The sequence below is a fragment of the Triturus cristatus genome, chromosome 11 (assembly GCF_964204655.1).
Source record: "Triturus cristatus chromosome 11, aTriCri1.1, whole genome shotgun sequence".
In the NCBI taxonomy this organism is placed as follows: domain Eukaryota; kingdom Metazoa; phylum Chordata; class Amphibia; order Caudata; family Salamandridae; genus Triturus; species Triturus cristatus.
The window spans coordinates 271,889,283-271,906,857 of NC_140594.1; the positions used below are offsets into that span (position 1 = coordinate 271,889,283).

At 51.4% G+C, this 17,575-nt stretch overlaps 1 protein-coding gene across 1 annotated transcript in view; it reads left to right on the forward strand.

Moving 5' to 3' along the window:
• The first annotated feature begins 645 nt into the window (after window positions 1-645).
• The window catches only part of INPP5J (inositol polyphosphate-5-phosphatase J), a 372,973-nt gene continuing 356,043 nt past the window's right edge, over window positions 646-17,575 (forward strand). Inside the window, exon 1 of the mRNA XM_085636028.1 lies at window positions 646-663. The gene's annotated coding sequence lies outside the window, so the exon portion shown is untranslated. The remainder of the gene's footprint in view (window positions 664-17,575) is intronic.

Here is a 17,575-nt window from a genome sequence, read left to right on the forward strand (position 1 = left end):
TATATCCTAACTATACCTACCTACTGGCAGCTGCCAGTAGGTAATATATATAAATATATAGTCAAGAAGTAGCCCACCCAAAATGTTTTCATTGTAGTCCAGCCAATTTGAAAAAGGTCATCATGGTGATCCCAAAGCCTTGAAGTATAGCTGTGTGGCACAAATACCTAAAAAGAAAAGAGGAGGTGACAGGGAGAAAGCACTGCGTAAACTTGAAACCTGGTATATCTTAGAACTAGACAGTAGGGAACCAGTGGGTCTCAATATAAATGAAGAATTACACACTTGCCTTCTCTGAGAGATAAATATAAGCACATGACACACCTCTCTCTTAATATGTGGGGATATTTTCCTTCCAATGGCAAGCGGGTCTTATAGTGCTATACCGGGAATAGAGTTTTTCCATTCTCAGTGGCTATTTTATTCCTATAGTGTAAATTATGCTGTATCATGAATTTCTGTATTCTAGATTTTAATTTCTATTTTTCCATTTTTTGTTTCCATCCCATCTTCCCTATTACATTCAGATGTATATATGTCACCATGAGGAGACGATGTACATCCCCTATCCGCCAATCTCTTTGAGATAGTTCTATAGAATATGAGCTCTGATGGGGTTTCCTGCCCCAAACCGGACATGTAAACACTCTTGTTGTTTTGAAGGTATTTTATACTAGTGCACTGTATGTTATGTGATTTAGTTACACTGCATGGCACATACTGGGCACTTGCCCATAATTCTCCTTTCGGAAATTATATGTATATGAGGATAGGATGTTTATGAATAGTCTCCGGTCCCTTGTATGTGGTATTGAGGATCATGAACCAACTGTTGTTTAAACATTGAAACATGTAAATGATTGACTGCATTGTGCTCAATACATATGAAATACAGTACCACTCAGGCAAGAGACAGTGTGCAGGTTATATACTATCTGTAATTAGAACAACATATTTCTGTTGCGCTGATTTTGGTTTATAAAAATAAATTCTCAACATAAAATTGCTTTAATGCATTATTATGGAGACGTTTATATTTACTATACTGCTCCCTGCAAAAACTCCTCCCTGCAAACAGAGGAAATATGTAATTGAATTTATGCCAGTATATGTGTACACTTTGATTTGGACATTTTCTCTATGTCCATTGCACTTTTTGTTTATGTCTATCACTTGTATTTACCACTATTTAAGTTCCTAAAAATAATGGTCACTTACTGTCGTGATCTAGGCTGCTGTGAGCAGTTGAAACGCGTAGACAGTCACTCTGCACGCTTTGAAATAAACATTTGCTGAACAAGTTACTGTGGAGTTCGTCTGTATCCTCTGATATATATGTATATATATATATGCACCACAGCTGAATTTTTTCCAGGATACGAAAATAACAGCAACCACGGACTCTTCAGGCTTTCAAATGCACAGATATATTCTGAAAAAAACGGCCCACTCTACGCGTTTCGGGACTTGCTCCCTTGTTCACGAGTGCCGTGATAACAATAAAGTGTTGTTTTAAATAAACAAACATGTGATCGTGTAGAGAATACAACAACAGAGAAAACAGACTTCATACCTCGGAGTTACTTCACTCCGTATAAACTGCATGTCGGCGTATCCCGCCATCTTTAAATTGCTGTTGATCTATCAATCGGAAAGCTAATGAAAATATACCAGTCCATATTTGAAAATAGTTAACTGCAAAGTAAGGAAAGTAATGCAACGCGTTCATAATTGGCAATAAATGAAATACTCGGATGTTGTGCAACAAAAATATATGAAAACGTCTCTGACTGTTTTAGACAAAGTGTCGTTCTACTGCTTCCTCAATAGTTCATTTACTGCAAAGTTTAGGTGGCTATATTAACGTTTAACATTCAATTGAGCCCAAGTGGGCCAATTCCTATTCAACAACACATTCCTTAATCTGGAACAATCCTACCATTTAACAGTATTATTATTTCCTTCCTTTGTGGATCAATCCACAGATACTTTGGCTCTTTTGCATTCTTCCGAGAGGTGACCCTTCCGTTCTCTGCAATAAACGAAATAAACAAAAACCACACATTAATTTTCACTAAAAAGATATTATACACTACACCTCAATACAAGACATTTCAACAAAAAATTGATTACACAATTAATTAAAACTCGTTCATTAGCTAAGACAGGATGGAAAAAAACATTTTTCTTATTCTCATAAATCTCAATTTGAGAGATTCTTAAAAACTCCATTAAGGATACAAAGAACCACTGGTAGTATATTTTTAATGTGTGGTTTTTGTTTATTCCGTTTATTGCAGAGAACAGAAGGGTCACCACTCGGAAGAATGCAAAAGAGCCAAAGTATCTGTGGATTGATCCACAAAGGAAGGAAATAATAATACTGTTAAATGGTAGGATTGCTCCAGATTAAGGAATGTGTTGTTGAATAGGAATTGGCCCACTTGGGCTCAATTGAATGTTAAACGTTAATATAGCCACCTAAACTTTGCAGTAAATGAATTATTGAGGAAGCAGTAGAACGACACTTATTTATATATATATATAGTCAAAAAGTAGCCCACCCAGAATGTTTTCATTATAGTCCTTCAACGACCATGGGCAGTGCCAACATTTAGTCTTTTTTCTCTGTCTATGGAATTCCCATTTTTTTTATTCTGAAAATCTGGTCACCCTAACATACAATCGAGGGAGCTATGGAAACAATAAAATGGAGCATGGTGAGAAGACTGTGAAGGCTGCTGTGACTGGGGAGTATATGGGGCAGATCGAGAAGGTGAAAAAGATAAATCATGAAAGAAGAAGAGCATGACAGGGAGTTGAAACCGGACCACCAAGGGACCGTGTATAACACGCCCCAAGGGCTCCAGGATGTATGGGCATCATCACTAGGGAATAAAGGAAGTTTGAGGAAGGAACCGGAGAGCTGAGGCACCCCGCCTCCTCCCCTTCGGCAGGTAGCCATACTTTGACAAGGGAAGCCTGTGCTCAGGATTGGTCCAGCACCCTTTTAAGGGAACCAATACCGGGAGGAGGGCCTGACCCATCCCTCCAAAGCCTAGAAGACTCAGACCAGGGGTCAGTTGCTGACTGTAAATGTCGCTGTTTGAGGAGAGAGAGAGAGAGAGAGAGAAAGAGATAAACAGAGAGGAGTACACAAGTCGGGGGTGCACGTGGTTGGACGGCATCCACCCACATTTTTCACAGGGTGAATGCCGTCCACCCTGCCAAGAATTTGGGCCCCACTGAATAATGTACTGAACTCGTCCTGGTGCAATTTCCAAACACTGGCACACTTTCAGAAGCGCATGCACATTGTCTGCTTTCCAACTGCAACAAGCAACAACATGCAGGCGGAGACGGGGCTTTCTTATTTTAGACTCCTCCTGGGCCCATAACAAAGGCCCATTCTGTGGGGTCATCAGGCCTCCTTTTGTTTGAGTATCTTGGTCAGGAGCAGTCAGGAGCCTCACACCTGATGCAAATGAAGCACAGGAGAAACAAAGGCTCACACCTTGTTAGCACTTCACACATACTTCAGAGAGGCAGCTTTTCACTTTGTTCAGTCCTTGTTTAGGAGATATGCAGATGTGTTGGTCTTTCCCAGTATTTACACAAAGCAAATTGCATTCATACAGAGTTTACTTACCCTGAGGAGGCGTTGAAATCATTTAAGTACCACTATTTTTTCAGTATAGCCCCACTCATTCCACTGCAGGGTGTTGGAGCGATTTACATCAACACTCGCATATTAAATGTACAATAAATTATATACGTTTGCAAATGAATATACAGAATGTGTGTCAGGTGGCGAGAACCGGTAGTACACCGCTCGCATCCCCGCCATGTGGGGGAACTACGTTTCCCAGAACGCCCGGCAGAACACGCCCCACGTGTTCGGCGCCGAGCGCGACAGCGGTTAAAACCGCCAACAAACACCAAGCGGTGCCGATGATTCCAGCCAGTCCTGTTTGTACTCTTGTTCCAGAAACAACGTTCCAGCCCTGCATCCTCGGCCTTGCCCTAGTCCTTGTATCCAGTCTCCAGGAAACACTACATCAGCGCTCCTCTGCCCAAGGATACCGGGTCCAGAGTGGTAGCGCGAAGGTGAAAACCTCGTCGGTGAGCCCCGACGCTTCCACGTTCCTGTTTTCTTCCCTCATCCATTCCACGCGCTCCTCTGCCCACGGAGTTCCGGGTACAGAGTTGTAGCGCGGACTGTTGCGCTCCTCTGCCCACGGAGAACCGGGTCCAGAGTGGAAGCGCGAACTGGGGCGCTCCTCGGCCCATGGAGTTCCGGGCTTAGAGTAGCAGCGCCCGTTCCTGTTCTTTCCTTTAGCCTTCAGGGAGGCGATTTCCTCGTTCTTTTAGGAGTGACCCTGATCCAGGACGCGCTCTGGGGGGCATCAAGCACTGACCTTCAAGTGCTGGCCTTTGCTCCCAGTGGGCAGCGTCCCTCTGCCCTTCCGGATTCGATCCCACGAATCTGCCCTGGCTCTGCGGTGACTCGTCAGTGCGAACCTCAACTGAACGACACGCAGGCCAGGCCAGAGAACCCTCAAAACCCCGGGTGGGAAGGTGACAGGTGAGAAACCACTGCAAAGCGGGAGGGGGGAGGCAACACGTAGGTCACTATTTGACGGGTGTCTGACGGTGTGCTTGTTTCGTTCCAGATCCCTCTCCCAGCTGTTCCTTCCCTTCCTTCCCTCGCCCACCTGTCTCCATAGTCCGTGTGTGTTACACGTTCTCCGGACTGGGGACGGATGGGAGGTGGACCCCATTATCTTCAGCGTCATCCTGAGGAGAGAATTTTCCGGCCAACGTGACAGAATCATCGGCCCACGAATTATCGCTCCTCCCGATCACGCTGTCATAGGGAATGACCTCCTTAGAGGACGTGGTGGCAGCCCTGGCTCTTGTCCAGGGGGAACTGGCCGCCTCACGTCAAGAAACCGCTGCCCTCCACTCCCGGATGGACCGTATCCAACGGAATCCCTTTGATGCCGGGAGTATTGGCCCAGCCTCCATGCCCCAGGTAGTGGTAGAGATGCCCGCGCATGTTCCCCTGGCCCCTCCTGAACGATTCCATGGGGATATGCAGAAGGTACAGGTCTTCATGACTCAGGTCCTCCTCAACTTCCATTGTAAACCCAAGCTGTTCGCTACTAACCAGGCTAGGGTAGCTTTCCTCATCTCGTACCTGTCAGGAGACGCAGCCCAATGGGCGGTGCCTATCGTCAGGAGAGACGACGCCCTGCTCTATGATTGGGATACGTTCCGCGAAGAGTTCGAGAAAACCTTCGACCGAAGAGCCGATACCTTCTCCGCGGATCGTGATCTCCTCGACCTCAAACAGAGCAGTTCCGATTTTCTCGGATACCTCAACAGTTTCAGGAGGCTGGTAGCGGAAACTGACTGGCCGGAAGCAAAGCAGTCAGCCATATTTTACCGGGGGCTGACGGAAGATTTGAAAGACGTCATAGCACAAATAGATCCCCAACCACGCTCCTGTGTCGCGATGATGGAACTTGCCTCGCGGTTGGAATACCGCCTCCGAGAAAGGAAAGGAGACCATAGAAAAAAGGAAAGACCCCCTCCGTCCTCGGATCTGGCACGAGCACCCGATCACGGACCGGCCCGAACCCATGGAGATAGGGGCCGTGAGAGCGTCCCTCACCTCGAGTGAGAAGGATTACCGCCGGAAGCAGGGCCTCTGTCTGTACTGCGGCAAGAAAGGCCATTACCTCAGAGAATGTCCCGTCCGTCCTAAGGTCGGGAGGCCTCGCGCAGGCCAAGCCGCGGCAGTGACGGGAGAAGGGGAGGCGGGAAACGCCCAGGCTTGAAGGACCTCGAAGGGAAGCCTTCAAGCTACCACTCTATCCCTTCGGTAGAAGCCGATGCTGAGGCAGAGCCGGACCACTTCTTCCTCACGCTTCAAGTCGTGATAGACCATACCACTCGGACCATTCGGGCCATGATTGATTCTGGGGCCACAGGATGCTTTCTGGACGAGACCGAAGCCCAGAAGCTGGGGGTCACTCTCCTCCCCAAACATACACCTGAACTCGTCTATGCGGTAGATGGGAAGGAGTTGGACTCGGGGCCCATCCGTTATGTCACCCCAGCCCTCTGGATGACCATCGGGAAGACCCACGGCGAATGGTTGGCCTTAAACATCATCAAAGCTCCCCGGTGCAAACTCATTCTGGGGCTACCCTGGTTAAGGAAACACGAACCAACCATAGAGTGGTCCGCGAACACCATTTCCTTTTGCTCCACCTTTTGCCGTCAACACTGTACGGTGCCTGACTCACCTCCACCCCTTCCGTTGGTCTCTCAGCAACATATCGCCACGGCGGCGGAGAAAGACGTAGTGCTCCCGGCTTGGTATAGCGCCTATGCGGACGTCTTCGACAAACGGAAGGCCGAAGAACTGCCACCCCATCGGACATATGACTGCCGCATCGACCTGGAACCTGGAGCTGTCATCCCCTGTTGCCGTGTCTATGCTCTCACAGGACCCGAAACGAGTCACCTCCGAGAGTATCTGGACACATACCTCGCATTGGGCTTCATTCGCCCCTCTCGATCGCCCGCAGCCTCTCCGCTCTTCTTCATCCCAAAGGCCAACGGCGAGTTGCGTTGCTGCATTGACTATCGCGCGCTCAACGCAGTGACAGTAAAGAACCAATACCCCTTGCCATTGATCCCCGTGCTGCTCGAGCAGGTCCGGGAGGCAGCCCTGTACACCAAGCTGGACCTCCGTGGGGCATACCACCTGGTTCGAATGAGAGAAGGGGACGAATGGAAGACGGCGTTCAAGACGCGGTATGGGTTATTCGAGTACCTCGTGATGCCCTTTGGGCTCTGCAACGCCCCTGCCGCCTTCCAGTTCTTCCTCAACGAGGCCTTAAGGGATTACCTGGATAAGTCCGTTATAGTCTACATCGACGACATCCTGATCTATTCGGCCAACGCGAAGGAGCACGTCGTCCACGTGAGACAGGTCTTACAAGCCCTCCGCGCGCACCGTTTATACTGCAAGCTCACGAAGTGCGAATTCCACGTGACGACAGTGGAATTCCTGGGTGTTCTCCTGACTCCCGCCGGACAAGTCATGTCGGATCGGAAGGTGCAAGCCGTGGTGAAGTGGCCGCCTCCTACGACTGTCAAGGAAGTGCAAAGCTTCCTCGGCTTCTCCAATTTCTACCGGCGCTTTATCCATCATTTCTCCCAACTGGTGGCACCTCTTACGAAACTAACTCGCAAAGGCGTTCCGTTTTCCTGGCAACCCGAAACACAGAGGGCGTTCGAGCAGCTCAAAACCGCTTTCACCACCGCTCCGGTCCTACGCCATGCCAAACCTGAACTCCCGTTCATAGTGGAGGCGGACGCTTCGGACATCGCAGTTGGGGCGGTTCTGTCACAGCGGCATCCAGACACCGGCCACCTCCATCCAGTGGCCTACTTGTCCAGGAAACTCAACCCCGCTGAAAAGAACTACACGATTGCCGAGAAGGAGCTGCTAGCGATTCGGGAAGCCTTCCTGGAATGGAGACACTAGCTGAAGGGGGCACAACACCAGGTCACGGTCTATACCGACCATCGCAACCTCCAGTTTTTGCGGTCTGCTAGGCATCTCACCCCCAGACAACAACGGTGGATGCTCTTCTTCGCGGAGTACCACTTCCTCGTCACGTTCCGACCAGGAACCCAGAACCAAAAGGCGGATACCTTATCCCGCCAGGGTATGACCTGTCTCCCCTTAGCGGATGCCGAACGAGCCATCATTACCCCCGACAACGTGGTGGGGAGAGTGGAAACCGTATCGTTCCTCGACGGAGTGAAACGGGGTATCAAATCGTTCGCCTGGTCGTCCTGGTTGCGCAGCCACAAGGAGTGGCGTTTGTTGCAAGGCATCCCCTTGTGTGGCTCCCGAGTTCTGGTTCCTACACTCCGCCTCCGAAAGCTCGTGTTCAGCTGGTGCCACGACGCCCCCTGCGCCGGTCACATGGGTGGCTCCAAGACCCTGGAAAAAGTACTGCGACAATTCTGGTGGCCGTCGGTTCGACCGGATGTCCTACGATGGGTCAAGCAATGCACCGTCTGCGCCCAGATGAAAACGGACCACTGCAAGCAACAAGGCCTCCTGCGTCCACTACCGACCCCTATGACTCCGTGGGAAAAGATCTCCGTCGATTTCATAGTGGGACTGCCGAAAGATCAGAACTGCACGGCTATTGTGGTTGTCATCGATTACCTCACCAAGATGGGGCATTTCATCCCGTGCAGGCAGATACCCACGGCGGGGACCTTGGCGAAACTCATGTTGAAGGACATCGTACGGCTCCACGGCCTTCCGTTGGAGATCGTGTCTGATAGGGGGTCCCAATTCACAGCCCGCTTCTGGAAGGTCTGGTGCACCGAGCTGGGGATTCAATCATCCCTGTCCACCAGCTTCCACCCCCAATCCGATGGTCAAACCGAGCGCCTCAACCAAACCCTGAAGCAGTACCTCCGTTGCTATGTGGACAAAGCCTCAGAAGCCTGGGTGGAGTGGTTATGGGTGGCGGAGATAGCTTATAATAGCACCGTTCATGCATCCACAAAACACACTCCCTTCTACCTCTCCTCTGGGTATCACCCTCGTTTCACCCCTTTTTTGCTCCCACGTTCTGGCGTCACTCTGCCCGATCTCCAACACCGACTCGCGCTGATACGCTCGACCCTCACAACGGCCCGCGAAAACCTCCGCATAGCAAAGAACAGGTACAAGGCGCAGGCCGACAAGCACCGTAGGCCCAATCCCGTGTACCGTAAGGGGGATAAAGTATGGTTGTCCACTAAACACATTTCCTTCAAGAAACCCAGTGTGTTCAATCCCAAGTTTATAGGCCCCTATGCGGTGGTTCGCCACGTCAACCCCGTGGCCGTACAGCTCCGTCTCCCACCTCACATGCGCATACACCCCGTGTTCCACGTCTCGTTGCTCAAACCCTCTTTGTGTCCTGTGAAACGTGTCCCTCCTCCAGTGTGGGTGCAGCATGAGCGGGAGTACGTGGTGGAGAAGGTGCTGGACTCCAAGCTGATGCGGGGCAGGGTGTGGTACCTCCTGGCGTGGAAGGGGTATGGGCCGGAGGAACATTCCTGGGAGCCGGCGTCGGCGATCCACGCCCCCCGCCTGGTGGCTGCCTTCCACCGCCGCTGCCCCGGGAAGCCTGGGGCTCCTCGCGGCGCTTGACTCGGTGGGGAGGGGGGTGTACTGTCAGGTGGCGAGAACCGGTAGTACACCGCTCGCATCCCCGCCATGTGGGGGAACTACGTTTCCCAGAACACCCGGCAGAACACGCCCCACGTGTTCGGCGCCGAGCGCGACAGCGGTTAAAACCGCCAACAAACACCAAGCGGTGCCGATGATTCCAGCCAGTCCTGTTTGTACTCTTGTTCCAGAAACAACGTTCCAGCCCTGCATCCTCGGCCTTGCCCTAGTCCTTGTATCCAGTCTCCAGGAAACACTACATCAGCGCTCCTCTGCCCAAGGATACCGGGTCCAGAGTGGTAGCGCGAAGGTGAAAACCTCGTCGGTGAGCCCCGACGCTTCCACGTTCCTGTTTTCTTCCCTCATCCATTCCACGCGCTCCTCTGCCCACGGAGTTCCGGGTACAGAGTTGTAGCGCGGACTGTTGCGCTCCTCTGCCCACGGAGAACCGGGTCCAGAGTGGAAGCGCGAACTGGGGCGCTCCTCGGCCCATGGAGTTCCGGGCTTAGAGTAGCAGCGCCCGTTCCTGTTCTTTCCTTTAGCCTTCAGGGAGGCGATTTCCTCGTTCTTTTAGGAGTGACCCTGATCCAGGACGCGCTCTGGGGGGCATCAAGCACTGACCTTCAAGTGCTGGCCTTTGCTCCCAGTGGGCAGCGTCCCTCTGCCCTTCCGGATTCGATCCCACGAATCCGCCCTGGCTCTGCGGTGACTCGTCAGTGCGAACCTCAACTGAACGACACGCAGGCCAGGCCAGAGAACCCTCAAAACCCCGGGTGGGAAGGTGACAGGTGAGAAACCACTGCAAAGCGGGAGGGGGGAGGCAACACGTAGGTCACTATTTGACGGGTGTCTGACGGTGTGCTTGTTTCGTTCCAGATCCCTCTCCCAGCTGTTCCTTCCCTTCCTTCCCTCGCCCACCTGTCTCCATAGTCCGTGTGTGTTACACGTTCTCCGGACTGGGGACGGATGGGAGGTGGACCCCATTATCTTCAGCGTCATCCTGAGGAGAGAATTTTCCGGCCAACGTGACAATGTGTTACATAAAACTGGGGGATTGCAAGGTGTAGAAGTCACATATCATCTTCCATAGCTCACTGTTCCATTATTCTCGCAATGCGCTCAAACGTACACATGATAGACCTGCTAAACATATATGTGAGGGCTTTAATCTGATGTCACTTCTTGTGATGCCACTTCCTGTAAAGTCGTGGCTTGTGATGCCACTTTCTATGATCTCAATTCCTGTGATGCCATGTGTGATGTCATGCGCCGTGCTGTCATGCGCCGTGATGCTACGTGCCGTGATGCCACTTGCATACTGCAAAACTAGGTAGGTCCCCCTGCTTCTTTTTTTAGCACAAGTTGTACCTTGACAGAGAGGGGTGGGGTGGAGGGATGGAAGTCTGTTGGGGAGGAAAATGAGAGGCAGTACACTGAGCTCACTCATGTGGAGAAAATCTGATCTTCTCGCTAAACAATTAAAACCGGTTTTCACGTGTTTTAACGAGGAAGAGAGCAAAGGGCGAAGGAGGAAGATGGGGCAAGTCGGATGCGCCCAGGACGGGTGTAGGGTGTCCTTTATGAGGTGCAGAGCCAGGCAGAGACGGAAGCAGTGCGGTTCACGGGCTATTATAGACCTCAGGGATGAGAGCCGGGACAACGGGGACACCGTGTCACGCTCTCATTGGACAGAGGCTCAGCAGGGCGAGGGCATTATCTGCCAGCAAACGACTGTAACCCAGGCAACCGAGCTTCAAGCTGATGAAGAACATATTACATTGATAAAAATATATTTTAAAGTGGAATACATTTATGAAAGCAAACGGGTCCTCCCTCCCTGTTATTGGCTGTGTAGCTGTCACGCCCCCGTCCCAGCCACTCCTTGGGTTGGCATTAACATGCCACGTGCACCTATTCTAAAGCCGGCTTTTACATTTTTATCGCTTTTTACTTCCTGGATGTCCACGGTCCCGTACTTCTCTTCGCTGTTCGCAATAATACTCCCATCCCATACAAAGGTATTCTCCAACATTAAGCACTACATAAAAACGGGATATTCACATTTACGTTACAGTTAACCTCTCTTCGTCATTATTTCTAGTATGACCCCTCTCTCCTGCCACGAGGCATCCTCATGGCGTTCCTGACCGTCCACTTTTCACTCCGCTCTATTCACTTCTTTATTTCTGACTTCCACAGCAGTCTCCCTAAACCCCTTTTTCGGTCTGGACGCAGACAGCTTTACCTGTCTGCAGATAACACGTGGACAGCCGTAACAAACCTATACAGAGCGCTTGGGGTCAGCCGCCCTTTAGAGATATTGGGGGCATATTATCAACGGCCAGCGATAATTATCGCTGGCCGTGCGTAGCGAGAACTTTTTTTTCGCAGGCTATCTCTGGAATGTATCGCCAGGGTAGCGCGTTATTAACAACGCGTTTCTCCAGGGCGATAAAAATTCCAGAGATATCGAGGTTATGTCCGTTTTGCAGGGAACATCGCTGGTTTTCCAGCGATGTTCCCTGCAAAACGGCAATAACCTTGCTGATACGACCCTGTGTTCGTTATCAGCATAATCCACCCCCTATGTAAAGCATAGGTAAGTCTGGATTTTAGCAGACGTTAGTTTTTGGCGAAAATGGCCGTTTTTGCCAAAATCTAACGTGTGCTAAAATTCTGTAGGCCGCCTTGTAAATATTGCGATGTGAACATCAGCGATATTTGCAAGGTAGTCCATCTGGGTAACGCCCAGTGACACCCACTTTGTATCTCATTAGAGATGCAAAGGGAGGCGTTGAGAAAAAGTGTGCTAACATGCGATTATGCATGTTAGCACCCTCTTGTAAATAGGGCAATATTTTTATCTCCGCTTTTTTGGCTTTTTAAGCCAAAAAAGCGGAGATAAAGCCCTTGTAAATATGCCCCTTAGTTAGTTTCAGACAGCCCCCTTCTTTCAGCGCCTTGATGGAAGGCCAAACACATTTTCTTTGATTTCTTATCTTCCTCGGTGATCTGTTTTGTTCCCGTGCCTCTCATATTCTTCCGTGCAGCGCTACACTCTCCATGTAGTTCGCTTCACAGCGCAGAACAGGAAGCTCAGAAAGCGCTATCCCAGCATTTCACATGTTATCTGTGACCTCCTGTCTTGGTGCTACAGCCAGTGCCGCTCTCCTCCTCATCACTGCCACGTGCTGAACCTCCCTTAACACATAACTACATGATAACCACAAGTACCTATAGGCCAAACAGGCCACAAGACTGACATTGAAGGATTTGGAACAGGATTCTCTGAGGCTGATACCTACCTTATGTACTAAAGGTCAGCACGACTGATGCAAGTCTTTGTTGTAGACAATATGGCAATTTAGTAGGATTGGCAAATTCCTGCCAATTAATAATAATGAGGATGAATTCTGTTTCCGGGGGCAACTGAGCTGGCTCTGAATGCTCAGATGGAGGCCCGAGAGAGACAGCAGTACTCCACTCCTGATTTTGAACTCGCAAAAGGATCTTTTTTTGATTATCCCAGTCTCTGCCCCTTAAAGGGACAGGGGCCGCACCCAGTGTATGGCTTTGCGGGTTATAATGAAGGGGGTTCCCTGGACTGCTGTCTACTATTTTGGTAATTCAGAGCTTTTTCTTGCTTTGGTGGCAGTCGGTTCAGCTGTTTTGGAGACTAGTGAGTGGCCTCAGCACATGCCAAAACTAATTTTTTTAAAGTTCGCCAGTGCCTTACTGGGCATGCGTGCACAGTATTATTTCAGTGCACATGCACAACACTCTGTGCACGCACACTAAACACCCAAAGGGGCATATTCACAAGGAACTATCGCCAAGTTAACTGCACTTTATCGCAGCCAAAGTTGCGATAAATTTATCGCCCCATTCACAAGCTGGTGTAAACAGCTCACAGCACCAGTTTACCCGCGATAGCAACCGCAAAAAACATCGCCACGGATTGCCCCTGCAACTATCGCTAATGAGATGCAGAGTAGGCGTTCCCGTGCCAAAAGCCGCGACAACACAACTCCACAACATTCACAACAAACAGCCAGAACTGTGGTAAGAACACAAAACAGGCGATAAGGCACGTTAGCAGCAGGAAAATAACACCTGCTCTGACCTGGTGCTAAGTCGGACCTCAGCCCCTGCACCACAAAAGGGAGCACAGCCCACAGCCACATCGGAAGGGCAGCAGATGCCATGGAGCCACTGGTCATGTGGCCCGGACACCCAAGAGGGGCACAGCACCCACCACCACCACGCCAGGACCCCATACAGCACCCAGACCCCACCCCCCCCCCCGGACCACCACCCAGGCAGCGCTGACAAAGACAGCGGACCCCCAGGAAACCCACCAACCTCACAGACCCAACACGTGACAATGTCATTGCCCAATACAGGCTCAAAAGGACAACCATCGCATGCATCATGACCAACAAAGCCCAACAGGCCGACGGCACCAACACAGCGGACAACCAACATCCCACCCCACACAAAGCTGCTGGCTGTGCTGCACCTGTAGGCCCCTGGTACCCCCCCAACCAACACCCGCCAGAGTCGGAGGAGTCACACAGCCAGCCACATCCAAGTCACTCACACCTGTCCTGGACATCACCACAGCCTGGTACCCCAGTCCCCATACATCAAACATAATGCACAGGATCCGCTGGAGACCAAGCAAGGACCATACGCCATAGCTGGATACACGCACGTGTTGGGGGCAATCCACAGCACACATGTCATACCTGTGCCCCCTGCCGACACAGCAAACAATCACCGCAACAGAAAGCACACATCTCACATCAATGTACAGACAACAACCGAACACTGTGGAACCACCACCAATCTCGCCTCTAAATACCCAGAAACTGTGCACGATTCCTCCATCCTCCGACAGTCCATCAGCAACCAGCGTCCCCAGGATGGTACCAAGGGAAATGCACAGCCCCCTGGCAAGTTCAAAATGAACACCACACTCACCTCAACTCCACAACCATGCAACTCACAACTCTGGCAATGCAAACATCACGAAAAAAAAACAACATGCAAAACAACATGCCCAACCACCAGACACGACAGGACAACTCACAATGGAAACCTGGGCAAGCCGTGAACATGAGCCATCAACGGCATGGCACCTCAGCCACACAATAGCCGAATGTGGTGAGAGGTGGCAACCAGGCATGTGTGAAGGATGCAGGAGAACCATGATTGGGAAACTACAGAATGCCAAGAGTGGCAGAGTTGTGCTGGATAGACCGCAGTATGCAGAACACACTCATATCCATGGCGACATACACCTCTGGTGTATGGAGTGTAGTGGACAGTGGACGCAACCATGTCACCCCGGCCAGTGGGGGATTTAGCGGAAATGTTGCCTGTTACGCACCTCCTCGTACACGTGAGCGGAGTGGGATGGCCCGGCGTATACCAGGCCAGCGTAGAGGTGTGAATAAAAAGCATGTAGCCCTGGGCGTGGTTCTCTTCTGGAAAGCCCAACGTCTCTGCCAGGGTGGCAACACTCACCATGCCACGAGGTCGACGCCATCCTCGTGAGTGGAGTTGCCTGCGATCCTGTGTGCATGCCGTACCCCGGACTGCTGGACACCGAACCCATCAGTCCCACCCCTGCGCAGCCAGGCCACACAGACCACCTGCCGACACCGGTGTGTGTCACGGAGGGCCCACCACGTGCAGGCGCAAGCTCCAAGCCTGAGGCCCGTGAACTTTGCAGGCTCCACAGACCATCACGGGCTCCACGACAGAGGCCCGCTTTAGTCCTTTCTCGTTGACATACTCTACTGCCGCCTCCGGCCTACACCACGGTCAAGTATGTCACACATTTGGAACTGAGTCTTAATTACACCATGGCAGTGAACATTATTTAAGGCAGAGTTCATGTCACTGTACTCCCTTCGATGTGGTGCCACCAAGTCTGTGCATAGCATTACAACCACACATGTCTGTGGGCCTACGCGTATTACTGGCCTCGTCCTACGTGGTGCACGAGTAGGTCACAGAATTGGAACTGAACATCAATTATTCAAAGGCAGAATACATCTCCTCGCATGCAAGGAGAGGTGTATGAGGATGACGCGTTGCAGTCCGGAGGGAACAGGATCATCGTTACGGAGGTGATCGAACACTACCGACAACTGCCCGGGTGTCACTAACTCTGTGCATCGTGAGCCAATGACAGGTGGGTGGGGGCCACTGCTGACTGCACATTTATTTGGACTACATGACGGATGTGAGGTCATACGCGTACATTTCCATTTCACAGTTTTGCTGCTCTGTCAGATGTAGTGGGCATGTTTCAGTGCATGTGCAGAGCCAGTTGTGTCCTCTGTTCTGCAATGTCGGCTATGCGCATTGGGCCACTGCTGACTGCTGCCTACGGCCTACACTGCAGTCCAGTAGGTCACAGAGCATTGATTTAGCAATGGCGGAGTTCATATCAGTGTACCGGCATCATCACAGACTGCATCCCCTCTCAGCACCAGTGCCACTAAGTCTGTTACCCGACATTCATGGACACTGTCTGGTTGTACATTGGTGGCGTCTGAGTCTATGGATTAGAGGCTAGTGTTCATCCTCATGTAGCTGATACTGAATTGGTTGTGAAAACGAGGCTGACGCTTTCCACTCCTCCATTTGCTGCTGCCTGATAACATCAGACCTTCCGCATCATGCCCTGGAGAACACCCTCCTCTGTCCCTCGCAAGCCTATGCCACATTCACCTTGGACATCGATGCGGACCCTCTCACTGCGCATGGACCTACCTCAGTGCACCGCAAGTCACCGTCCCGTGGCAGGGTGCCTGTGCCGGCCGCTGTGCATCCGGGGCCACTAACTCTGTGCTGGTCAGGTCCGGGACCCCTTCTTCTGAGATAGTGGATGACCTCTGAGGCGATGGCCTTAGGGCCATCAACGCCATGTGTCTGTGGCCCTGCGCTGTCCGCTGCCTCCAACCTCAACTGCGGTGCACCAGGGCTCACACATCAAATCGAGGCGTGACCGACCCGGACGTTGCATCACCACAGGAGGCACACGCCACCACCGCCAGGACCACCTCCAACCACCATCTGCAGAGTCGAAACAGTGGTCCTGACGGAATTACAGAGTTGGTCACACCTGTCGTGCATGCCATCATCAGTCGGATACCCTGCTCAGCACTCCAGGTGCCACTGACTCAGTGCACCACAAGCCATCGTCCGTTACTGATTGAGTTTTGTACTGTGGAGAGGTTGCGCAGCAATGTCACCTCAAGCAGTGTGGGAGACCTGGGATGCTAATGATGAAGATGATGCAGGTCTAACACACCCCACTGCATCTGCATCAGGAATGTCTCGAAGGGACATAATCCTAGACTTTTTCATCACATAAGCGCGCTCAGCTGTGGTGCCCCTACCTCAGTGCACTGCAACTCACGGACACTTTTGTTTGCATGTTGTGTTACCTCTGGAATTTCTCTGGCTCCTTACATGTTGCTCAGCAGTTGACTCTGTCATGCAGGTGTTTTCAGTTTCCGTTGCATTGGTGGCCACTGTTCAAGTGGTTGCCAGCACCAAACACTGCGTGTGTGCTGGCTTGCACTCACCACACACACATCCAGCACAGGCGTCAATGTACATGTGGCCCTGCCAATAAAGGGGCCGGGCGCATGTGCCCGTAGCCAGTACAACATGATGTCTAGGTGTGTCCCTGTGGTCTTGTTGTAGGCATGAGGGCCCTGTGCCCTACGACATTACATTGTGCTGTGTACATCAGATGAAGACATGTCACCACAGGCAGCGGGTTGGAGCTTGGACATGTAGCTTTGTCATACCCACTCAATTCGTAATGGCCAGGGCCGTCGTATGCAGGGCCAACGTGGGTGTGTGACTGCTATTTGTGCGCCCCTGGGCGTGGTTCTGTACTGTGAATGTGCATCTGCATGTTTCCCTATGGCAGTGTGGGTCTCCCTTGTGGGGTGTGGGTGGTCCCTGAGGGTGATAGACACCAACGTATGTGTTCTAGTTCACCTTCCATGGTTTCGGCACCCACCCACACCTGTTGGGCCACCTCCTTTTGGCGTGCTGACACCTGGCATTGGGGTGCCATGTGTGGGTGGGTGAAGTGTTGTGAGCCAGCTGTGCCTGCGGGTGCTTCCTGCTGTGTGGTCTGTTGCAGGCTCTGTGTTCTCCTCTGAGTAGATTGTCTGCCCTGGTCCTGGTGGTGGGTTGCGTGGGAAACCCATAGGCTGTTGTAGGGTGTCAGTGTCGACGGTGTGGTGGTCCGCTCCGGCATCACAGATGTGTTGTCTTCTGTGC